Source organism: Anolis carolinensis, chromosome 1, assembly GCF_035594765.1.
Source record: "Anolis carolinensis isolate JA03-04 chromosome 1, rAnoCar3.1.pri, whole genome shotgun sequence".
NCBI classification, from domain to species: Eukaryota; Metazoa; Chordata; class Lepidosauria; order Squamata; family Dactyloidae; genus Anolis; species Anolis carolinensis.
This window is the reverse complement of record NC_085841.1, coordinates 24,549,717-24,561,721: the sequence shown is the minus strand read 5'-3', so window position 1 is coordinate 24,561,721 and position 12,005 is coordinate 24,549,717.

Below are 12,005 nucleotides of genomic sequence, written 5' to 3'. Positions count from 1 at the left end.
TTCTGTATGGTGGGGGTAGGACTGGATGGCCCATGTGGGTTCTTCCAACTCTATAATTCTACATAACACATCACAGTATTCCAAGCCATGCCTCTCTCATACTTCAAGATATACACTTGGCTTGGTTGGGAGAAACACAAACCTCCATTGCCATGTGTCCATCTCTGTAGAAGCCTGGGGAGTTGCCAGGTACTTTAGTAGTGTGGCAACTTCTATCAGGTGCAAGAGAGTGTTGGAAGGCAACCTAGCCCCCTCTTCTCCTTTTCCTCCAATCTGTTCAGCTGGGAAACCTGTGCAGCCCCCTGCTGAACATCAAGTCCAGCTCATTCATCAGCATGGCATGGAGTTGTGAACTATTGAACCTGATCTACAGCAATTAGCAAGTGATAAAATATTTGGTTCAGTGAAAAAAGCATCTATCTGCTGATTTCAGCAGGTCATACTTCTGGTGAAGGCACAGGAGCAGAGCAGGCCAATATTTTTCCTTGCCAGTTGGGGACACATCCTATATATGACGTGAGGGACTGGACACACAACACTTGTGAAGTTATTATTTTAATATTCCATGTTACTTGTTATAGTGTTTTATGAATAATTAATTTCTATGTTTGGTTACAGTGGTAAAAAACTATTCTCATTATTTTTCCTTACTTTTTGTGGACAAGATTGCTAAGGGTAGAACTAGAAAACGTATGTGAAGATGTTATAAAATGCCTAAAGCGCTCTTTAAAAGTCATTTTTAAAATTAACTCGGAAACTGTACTACTCACACTAATAAAGCATCTTGCTTCCCACATGTTGAAATGAAACAGCATTGCACCTCAATTAAAGAAAATATGTAGATACTATTTTATTTGTGCTTTGCTACAGCAACATCTGGAGAAAGATTTGTGTATCTGTGATTTAAGTGTCCTAAAAGGTCATACTCTTAAATGGCATCAAATATCTCATTTGAAAGAATATTTATTTTCAATATAGAGCTTTTCTTTTAAATATCTACTTAATCTTCTATATGAGAAAAGCAGTGCATCAACAACTTTTTAAATCTGTATTTTCAAGGAGCTATCCAAAGTGTTGAACTTTAAGCCAAAGATGTTCAGTACATTGGCTAGGTCCTCAGATTTAAACCGGGAATGATTTCATCCCTCCACTGAAATGAGAGACACTAGCTGCCACTGCTTTTCATAAAATAAGCCAGACTAGATGAGATAAATCCAAAATTACATCATCTCCCTTTAAAAAAAATGTTTAAAAGCAGCCTGGAATAATACACCATGGTGGTGAGGAAGAATGTTCAACCCTTTTCTTGTGCTGTTTTGTTGTGAAATGTGTGAGATAGTATTAAATCTTCCAAGCAGAGTAATCAGATTTAGATGCAAAAGCTAAACAACACCAGAACTATGCCCACTTTGTTACAGGTCAATGAATATTTCTAACTTCCAGTTGCTTGTTTGTATTAACTTTAAAGGATAGAAATTAGCCTAATAATGGAAGTGATTCTGGAGAAAATCTAGATCAGTGGTTCTCAACCTGTGGGTCCCCAAGTGTTTTGGCCCATAACTTCCAGATATCCCAGCCAGTTTACCAGCTGTAAGGACTTCTGGGAGTTGAAGGCTAAAACATCTTGGGACCCACAAGTTGAGAACCATTGATCAAGATGGAAGTGAGCCCAGAGAAAATCTAGTATTAACTGACTAATAGCAAGGATCTTCAACCTCACAGTCAAAGAGACAGAGTTTGGAAACCCTGCCTGTTTCAACCTCCCTCCTACAGCATCTAACAATAAAGACACAAGCTTCCTCATGAATCATATAAATGTAGCTTCGATTACAAACTTTTGTGCATAATGAAACACCTGGTCCAATGGGAGAGAGAGAGAAGAAGAAATCAAATTCAAGTTAGACTTCTGCAAGAAGAAAGTTTGCATTATAAAACAAACACAGGAAGTCATCATAATGCAAATTAGCAATTAGTGAGTATAGGCAGGCAAAGGTTGCCAACATTTTTTCTATGATGAAAACCAGTCTTTCCCAAGTGGCCCTGTGAAAATATTCTGACACTTATATGTTACCTGTAAATTGTTAGCTCTGGCCAAAGGTGGGAGATTACCTTGAACGAGAAAATGCCACAAGAGGAAATTGTGAAAAAACTTTGGCTAGCATTTTAATCCTAATCATAACCATCTTTCCCAACACTTCCTATTGGCTGTGACATGGTTGGTTTCCTATACCTTGAGTAACTATACCAGTGCAGGCCCTGGCATCAAGAAGCAAAACAACTGTCAGTTCAACAGTCATGAAAGAAGAAAGACTGTGCTCAGAGCAGTCGGTTTGGTTTTCCTTTTTATACTACCACTATGTAACCATAGGGAAAGTGTAAATGATAATATACTGCACCAAGGGAAACCCAACTTAATTTTTAAAACACACACTCAGAGCAGAGTATTACCTTATAGATTTCCCTTGTCATATCAGGTTTTCCATTGAGTGAAAGTACTGGTTTGCAATGGCATCAAACAAATCCTGTATGATGTACAATCTTGGACAGATATATATACTATGTTGCTACATAATGACTGTAATTACATAACTTCATAGTGAATTCCTGCCCAACCCCCCAAGCCCTGCTTACAATATCCACAATTTCACTTACTTATTTTCCAAAGGAAAATAAATACCCTGCTTGGAAGTTTGTGGGCCTTTCTAGGTCCTCCAGTGTGATTCCATGGTATACCTCTAGGCCAAGTTCCGTTGTCCCTCCACATTTCCAGTTTTGACTTTTGAGAATTTGATTATTTATGAATGTAATTAAAACGTTCTCTCTAGAAATCTCTAGATCCTCCAGTGTGACTCTATGGTCAGCTGTCTCTGGTCATTCTGATGGACCTAGAGATTTCTAGAGAGAACACCTTTGTAGCAATCTCTAGGTCTCCCAGTGCAATTCCATTGTCAGCTTCCAATAGAAGTCAACCATAACATAATGCTAGAAAACCAAGAAATTCTTAGAATGGCATTCTCTCAGGTTAAAAAAAAGGCAATTCTTTATCTGTAGGTATTCACTTTCATGGAGATGCTGTACCCCAATTCCAGTGAGTGTGGAGGAGCCTCCAATGATGCAGTGAGTTAAACCCTTGTGCCAGCAGGACTTGGTTGGGTTGCTGACCTGAAGGCTGCCAGTTCGAATCCAACTCGGGGAGAGTGCAGATGAGCTCCCTCTGTCAGCTTCAGCTCCATGAGGGAACATGAGGGAAGCCTCCCACAAGGATGGTAAAAATATCAAAACATCTGGGTGTCCCCTGGGCAATGTCCTTGCAGACGGCCAGTTCTCTCACACCAGAAGCGACTTGTCATTTCTCAAGTCGCTCCTGACATGAAAAAAGTGAATGTGGAGGGCTGATTATATAGTCAAAATTTGTCCACAATTTTAGGTATCCACTGGAGGATCTTAGATCGTATCCTCCAGAGATATGGTGATCGTACTGTGCTCTTCTTCTTTATCTAAACACATTTACTGACACCATTCAAAATAAAAAGGAAAAGAAATACCCTCAACTCACCAATGTTTACTAAAAAAAATACTGGAAATTATGAACAATTTATCAAGAAATGAAGGGAAACCAAAGAAAGGAATGGATTGGCAGTTATTCAAAGAATATATGACTCAAGAGGAAAAAGGCCTAAAAATGTAATATATGTCCCGGAAAAAGGAAAACAAATAGGAAGAAGCAAAAGAGAAGAAAAGAAAGAAAGAGGAAAGGACTGAGAACAAATATAATCACTATGGAGGAGATCAGAAGTTAACAACAAACTTTAACCCCCCCCCCCTTTTCACAGTGTTTTCCCCACAACTTTCCAACCCTGTTCATACCTATATATCTTCCCCTCCTTCCTTCCCCTGTTTCCCTCTATCTCAACTATTTTTATTTAGTTGTTAAAATATATAAATAAAAATTACATTAAAAAAAACAAAATAAAAAAGGAAAAGAAGACTAATGAAAACTTCAAGAAGATGCAGTTGTTTGAAAACCAACCCTCTAGTGGCCAGAAGATTAAGTAGAGTTTGCAGAGCTTGATGAAAGCCAGTGCATTTCGGCAAGTTTTATTTGTGTAGGCAATAAAAAGAGGAATCACGTTTGTGTTGAAACTGGGTGCTACCAAGATTCAGATAATTTTGTGTGCTGTAGGGGCGGAGGGTTGGAAAGGGTAGAAGAGTTTAGTGGAGGAATGCCTCTCCAATCATGAAAGCGGCATAAACAGAAGGCGCACTTCTTGATGGCTTGAAGTGGTTTCGTAAATGAAGTCCAAATATGTAATAGCTCCCCTCAGTTTTCGACAAGAAGATTTATTCAAAAATAAATTTCACTAAGGAGGGGGCAGGGTGGCGAGAAAAAGGGAAGAAAGAGAGAGACTTGAAAGCTGAATTATTGCCAAGACCTGAAGCAGCCAGCTTCCACAGAGACAGCTGCAACATTTCAGGGTGTAAAGTCAGCACATTTCCACAGTCGCTGCTGCCAGAGACCACAAAATGGTTTCAAACAAGGGCTCACTTCATGATATTTTTGTACTCTCTCTCTCTCTCTCTTTTTCTTCCTCTTTCTCAACCTCTCCCTCCCCAGGTTTTTAAAAGACAGTCCTTGCTCTGCTGAGTGGGCAGCGTGCATTAAGCTCGCAGATTAATGAAAATGTTTCACTGGCACAAGATTTTTTTTTTGATTGCCTTGGTGCAAAATTGCTTGCAGATTGGAAAACAGCATGTTTCATTTCAAGCTCATTCTCTTCCCATACATTAGCACTTGTCAATGTGGCCATTAAGCACAAGTCGTGGAGAAATTTAATTACAAAACCATTTATTTTATTGAAAGAAAAATAAACTTAAGCTACCTCAAAATGCATTAGGTGGGTTCAGAACTTGTTCGGCTGATAACACCCAGGGGTAGAGAGGCTGCAGCAGGAATAATGCGCCTTTCATGTGTGGTAGGCAATCGATATTAGAAACAGCTGTCCGTAAGTCACTCTTTATTTAAGTTCTATTATGAATTAAAGAACAACTGAATTAATAAAGGAACTTTCTCTATCTGAAGCCATTCAGCTCTGGTATTCATTCCATCCTTGCATGCTTGTATGTGTGTGTTTTTCTTTCAAGATTTTTTTTAAAAAAGAGTTTGCATTTTTAATGTTAAGTAGGCAAACAGAATACTTCTCTGTCTGCATAAAGACATCCAGTTGTCCCAACCATGTCTTTTAAAGCTTCGGTTTACAGTTTTGTTTTTCTAATGGTTGAAAAAAGTGTTACAATTATTCAATGGTGTTGAAGGAAGTTAAACAAATGTGCTAAACACATCAGCGAGAGCAGGAAGAAGAAGAAGATAAAGGGAAGAATATGAAATCTGTCTCTTATTTGGGCCACAGAGGCATTATAGACAATTGAAAATGGCAAGAGTTCCCTGGGTATGTGATCAATCTGGCTTGGGAAACTCTCTGAAGTCATGGCACAAGCTACTTCTCTCTTGCTACTAATGAGCTGCCAAACATGCTTCTTCCCTTTTTAAAACTGTTCTATTTGAAGAAGGATGTAGAAGGGAAAAGAGTCATAACCTTGCTGGTTTGGACTGATTTGTCAATTTAAAGTACAATTTCTCCCATCTGAGATAGCTACCCACATTTTCTTATAGACAGACCCCTATCTGGGAGTGCCTTGGAATGTGCTGAGATTTCCTTCTCTGGGTTTTTTTAAACAGAGCCTGGATGGTCATCTGCTGGGGATGTGTTAATTGTATATCCCTGCATAGAAGCCTGTTGGACCAGATGGCCACTATGCTCTCTTCTAGCTTTATGATTCTTTTATCTATGTGCAATGGAAAAGAAGATGGCTGGCCTGTGAGATTTTAGAGTTAGTAAAACAAGTAACTGTCTGGATTTTTTCCCCAAAACCTTTTATCTGGGAAATCAACCTTCTCCTTCTTATGTTAATGGTGGCACCCTGTTCTGACATCAGTGGAGGCAACTGCAGTAGCCAGCTACTTGGATGGAGTTCTGTGGCCAGCTGGGAGCAGCAGTGGCAGTGACACGGAGGAGGTGGTCACCAAGTGGAGTGAGCGCAGTCCAACGGCCCTTCCACACAGCCATATAACCCAGAATATCAAGGCAGATAATCCACAATATCTGCTTTGAAGTGAGTTATCTGAGTCCACACTGTCATACAATCCAATTCAATATGGATTTTATACAGCTGTGTGGAAGGGGCCCCCGTCCATCTAGACAATAGTTCTGGATTCAGCAGAAACATGCTGGATCTTGGGCTGCTTTGGGACAGATGTACACTGAGGTAACTGACCTAGTATAGATGCGCCCATGTGCTTGTGTGTACACATGGCAAGCATGCATTGTTTTTGTTGCTACTTTTAAAAACCTTCAAGCCTCCAACTGTTCCAAATTGGCAAAGATAGTCTAAGAGTAATCCTCTGTCATCCCATTTTTTCTGCTGCTTTTAAAATATCCGGGTTTCTCTATCTTCTCCCAGTCTCTCCCCCTCTTTCTCCTCATCTTATATCAATTGTTGCAAACTAAGTTCAAAGTTTGCATTCAATTAATTCAGTAGGGAAAGAAGAGAAGAGCAAGAGAAGTCTCATCCTTCACAGTAGGCTCTTGTAAAAGCAAATTGCAGCATCCTCTCCTAGCTGATGTGTTCTTCTTTATTGTTGTCATCTTGATCACACTTTCATGATGCTTGGCCACTTTTGTCCTGAAATATTGGAGAAAATGCTGAGATGCAACCACATGGGATGAACTATATTCCAATTGACAATTTTACATATATATTTGGACCTCCCTTCCTTCCTTCCTCATGTTATTTTATTTCCCCTAAAAATTACTAAAAGCAAAACAAATGAAATGATATTGCTACCTGCTGTAAGTTTTAAAACTGATAATCCAAACATATACAATGGAGACAAGACAAAAACAATGAAATAAAGTGGAAATATTCTTAAATTCAGTCACAAAGGTGAAACTAAACCCCAATGGAGTCAAAGGAGGGGGAAAGTGATGGGTGGGGAAGGAGCTTGTAAAAATGAATGGGGAGGTTAGGCCCAAAGCACAGCTAATGCACTGTTAACCAAAAGGGATTTTCATGAGATATATTGCTTGTTGGGAGACATTCTAGAAGATCACGTCTCACTTAATAAAACTGTGTGCCAGCATTGTGTGTTTTCCTCATATTCCTCCTCTGCTCCAGGAGATTCAGCTGTCTCAGTTCAAGGATTTTGAATGCATTTACCAATTATGAGGAGAAAGCTCCAGCCAAAGTTAAACAGTTGTCAGTTTCCTTGAGTTCAGTGGGAGAGGTAAGCATAGCGTTCCACATGCCAGCAATGCTTAAGGAAATCAATCTTTTCTGAATTCTGATATGAATCTGATCCAATCTGCATTCTGGGCTAGTGTTTAGGTCAAGAAGTAAATATCATTCATATTTAACAACTCTTAATATACAGGCCATGGCCCTCAAATCATTCCATATTTAATAAAATATGATCAGGTAAAATACAGCCAGCCCTCCATCCACATTTTCTGGGGTAGTGAATTTTTAAAATGCTTTTTTTTTAACTTGAGAGAACATCTCTTTAGGAACTTCAAGGCTCGCCAGCATGATTCTGTGCTCAAGTTTGAGCTGAAACTGAGCATAGAGTCATACTGGAGGACAAAGAGATTCCTAGAGAGGACATTTTGATTAAATTTGTGAATAATCATAATTGCAAAAGTCAAATCCTCAATTGTGAAAAGCCTACTGCACTTTTCTGTGGCTGCTTCAAGGCTGTGGAACATCTTCCCAAGGAATACAAGATCAGCCTATTGTCCCTCTGGCAGTGAGCAAAAGCCCTTTTGCTGATCCTCTGATATCTGATTAGATTATCAATTTTGATGACCTTAACAATAGCTTTGAAAAAATTAATTTTCATATCAGAGCCTTGATTAATTTCTTTTGGAAAGAACGCCAAACATTAATCAGTCAATTGATCTATCAACCAATACAACCAGTACAATAGAATGTATTTTTAGAACGTTTTTAGATGAGTTTATGTTTTTAGTGATGTGGCAACCTATCCTGAGCCACAAGAAAAGATGGGTAAGAAATAAAATTATTATTATTATTATTATTATTATTATTATTATTATTATTATTATTATTATTATTAAACAATAGCTGGGATGAGTTTACAGTGAGGTATAAAATATATCCAAGATCATACTTGAGTAATGCATAAGTAGAATTATAGAATTTGAAAAGCCTCCCAAGGGCCATCCAGTTCAATCCCCTCCTATGCAGGAATACACAATCAAAGCACTCCTGACTGAGGGCCATCCAGTCTTTGATGAAGCAACTTAAAAAGCCAGTATTGCAACAATAGGAATATAGGGTCCACATCAAGGAAAGTAATAGTACCACTGTGTGGCATCGGCACAAAGTAACAGAGGATTTAGGCCTGAAGAAAAAAGGAGTTCTTACAAGTTAAAAGCAAGTTAAAAGTAGCACATCCTGATGAAATCTCTTCTGCTTCAATAGCATTACATTGTCTATATCAAGGGAAATAATAATACCACTCTATTCTGCTCATGATGCATGAAGATGTATGATGATGCTTCATTCATACCTCATCTGGAATAAATCTTCCAATTGTTGTTTTTTCTCTATCCATCTTGTCTTATTTTCGTCCGTTGGATGTTTTTGAATAATTGGAAGGAATTCTCTACCTCTAATCTAATTTTTTCAAGAGTGGCTTTTTCTTTCTTATTAATTTCAATTTCCTTTGTGATACATGTGCCCCTTATATTCATTTTAAAGGCGTCCCATTTTTTTTCGTGTCAGGAGTGACTTGAGAAACTGCAAGTCGCTTCTGGCATGAGAGAATCGGCTGTCTGCAAGGATGTTGCCCAGGGGATGCCCAGCTGTTTTTTTTCCCCCACCATCCTTGTGGGAGGCTTTTCTCATGTCCCCACATGGGGAGCTGGAGCTGTCAGAGGGAGCTCATCCATGGTCTTCCTGATTCGAATTAGCAACCTTCAGGTCAGCAACCCAATCTTCAAGTCAGCAGTCCTGCCTGCACAATTGCGCCACTGAGAGCAATTAAGGCTTCCCATAATAACTCTACTTTTATTTGTGGTTGTCTATTTATTAGAAAGGATCTCCATTTCTTTGAGAATCTCCTTACAGGTTCACCCAATTTAACCACCATGGGAGCATGGTCTCCTGGCCATTGTTTCCCCACTTTTATCTCTTTGATTGTTCTTAAGTTATTAATTCCTACTATAAAGTAGTCCATAGTCATGAATTTGGAGTGTCGATGTGAATAGAATGTTGGTATCAAACCCTTTTCACCTATTCTATTATGGGCCTATTATATTATGGGCTACCACTACCACTGCACAGGTATTAAGTTCACTATACTTATCTTCTCTAAAAAAAATTCAATCTAATAATTGCCCTGGACAGCAATAGCACATTGCTGTAGCATGACAGCTGTCAGTCACTTTTCACTTGCAAAGACTTAGCCTGAAGCAGACCTTTTACATAGCACTGCAATCTGAGAGCTGTCAGTTCTCCACATTCTCCACTGAACTTGGAAGTTCAACAGAGTGAGTGCAGGTGTGCTGTCTTTGTCGACAGAGCACTCGGCCTGACAGCTGTCACTCATGTGATATGTCAGGTTTGCCAGCCATCCAAAGGACTTTCACTAACTTTGGGAGGCTGTGACTGTAATACTCTGAGATGGCATGGCGGTCTGATGTGCAGATTCCACCTCATGCATCATTGTGACATTTGTTCTGCATTTTCAATGCCAAATGTCAAAGCCAGAGCAGTGCCTTTAGATTTTAAAGAAAAGGTGACTGAAACTCTTTTATGCTGTAAGAAACCAACTTGAACAATAAAAGTGATTATTCATGGGGAAAGTGCTTTCAGTAAGGTACTGCATTGTCTCTATTGGCGGCCGTTGATTTTAATGGGTCTATTTTCAAATTGCTATTCATTCTCTTAATTATGTAATTATATTTTCAAGTTTTACAGAACTTTCATCTGTATCTGAAATTTTTTTTTATTCAAGTAGGCTTTTGGAATTAAAAAGGACTGTGGAATTGAAAAGCACTTTCACACTTCACTGCAATTTCGCTATGCTGGAGCTTCATTGATGCAAACTCCCATTTCAGCTCTCTGTCCAGACTCACCTCCTACCCATGTTTGCCTTACCCACTGCATGCATACAGTATTTTTCTTCTTTTTCTCTTAATTTCCTCCCCATTTTGCTGCACTTGTGCAATTTCAGTGTTTCCTTGAGATCTTCCTTTACTTCACTATACTGAGACTGTAGGACATGAGTTCTCAAACTAAGGCCCGATGCATCCAGATGCATCCCTTCAAAGGTAATATTTACCCACTCCCTGATCTAAACTTTAGACTTATGGTCACCCTAAGTCTGAAACAATTTGAAGACACAGAACAACAACAAACCCAAACCCACACTTCCCATTGAAATATTGGTACGTTTATTTTGGTTAAAATTCTTCTTTATTTTAAATATTGTGTTATTCTATCGTGGGTTTTTGCACTACAAATAAGATTTATGTAGTGTGCATAGGAATTCATTCATATTTTTTTTCAAACTATAGTCTGCCCCGTAACAGTCTGAGGGACTGTTTAAAAAGTTTGAGGACACCTGCTGTAGGAGAAGGAAATTGTTGCTGAAGGAAGTGCAGTGAAATAACAATAGTATTAAATTCGCTGACAGGTTGTCAGTGAAAAGAAACAATCGAATCATAATTTAAGCAAAATGCGATTACAGAACATCCATGCTGTCATGCAATAAGCACCATCCACAGGCACTTTTATCCTGCTTCAATTGCACTGTAGCAGCCTCATGTGATAAAGTCCTAAGACTATGTAAATTCTACCACTGTTCACCTTAACAACCAGCAGCCACATCAGATATCTATTAACTCTGCAAAGCAGGGTGCAAGGAAGATGATGTTTCCAGCCTCTTCTCCTTGTGAGTGAGGCTGTGATGATCAAAATAGGGGACCCTGTAGCTGGAAATGAGTTCCGTGAGGACTGCAAATATCCTCCTCTTTACACTCTGAACAGACCACGTTTGGCTAATGTGGCTGTTGGCTGTTCATGTGGGCTGGAAGAGGTAGCTCAGGAGACATTACCTAATTACACATGCATAATTAAGTAGCCAATGTAGCATATCGGTGAATGACATTACCTTCCCCCTGCTTTTGCCAGTTCTTTACACTGTTCTTTCTCAGCTTACTATTCTAAGGCTCCTTCTACACAGCTAAATAAAATCCCACATTATCTGCTTTGAACTGGGCTATATGGCAGTGTGGACTCAGATAACCCAGTTCAAAGCAGATATTATGGGATTTTCTGCCTTGATATTCTGGGTTATATGGCTGTGTGGAAGGCCCATAAGACTATCAGTTGACCCTAATATATTAGCCATCGGGGCAAGCAGTGTTGCCCAGTGGTTTCGATATACTTGGGACAGTGAACCTGCTTTATATTTTAATCTGATTTTAAAGTACCTAATCAAGGTACTGGGCTCCATGCCCAGAATGGATTCAGCACCTGGGATAGCTCCTTTAATGTTTGGACAAAAACCTGGAATAGACATACAGTAGAGCAGGGGTCCCCAAACTAAGGCCCGGGGGCCGGATGCGGCCCTCCAAGGTCATTTATCTGACCCCCGTCCTCGGTTTTAGACTTAGCCTCGCCCTAAGTCTGAAATGACTTGAAGGCACACAACGACAACATCAACAACAACAACAACAACAACAACAACAACAACAACAACAACAATCCTAATTAACTTGACTATCTCATCAGCAAGAAGCAGGCCCACACTTCCCATTGAAATCCTGGTAGGTTTATATGGGTTAAAATTGTTCTTATATTTAAATATTGTATTGTTCTTTCGTGTTGTGGATTGTAGATGGTAAACGGAAGCTCTTACG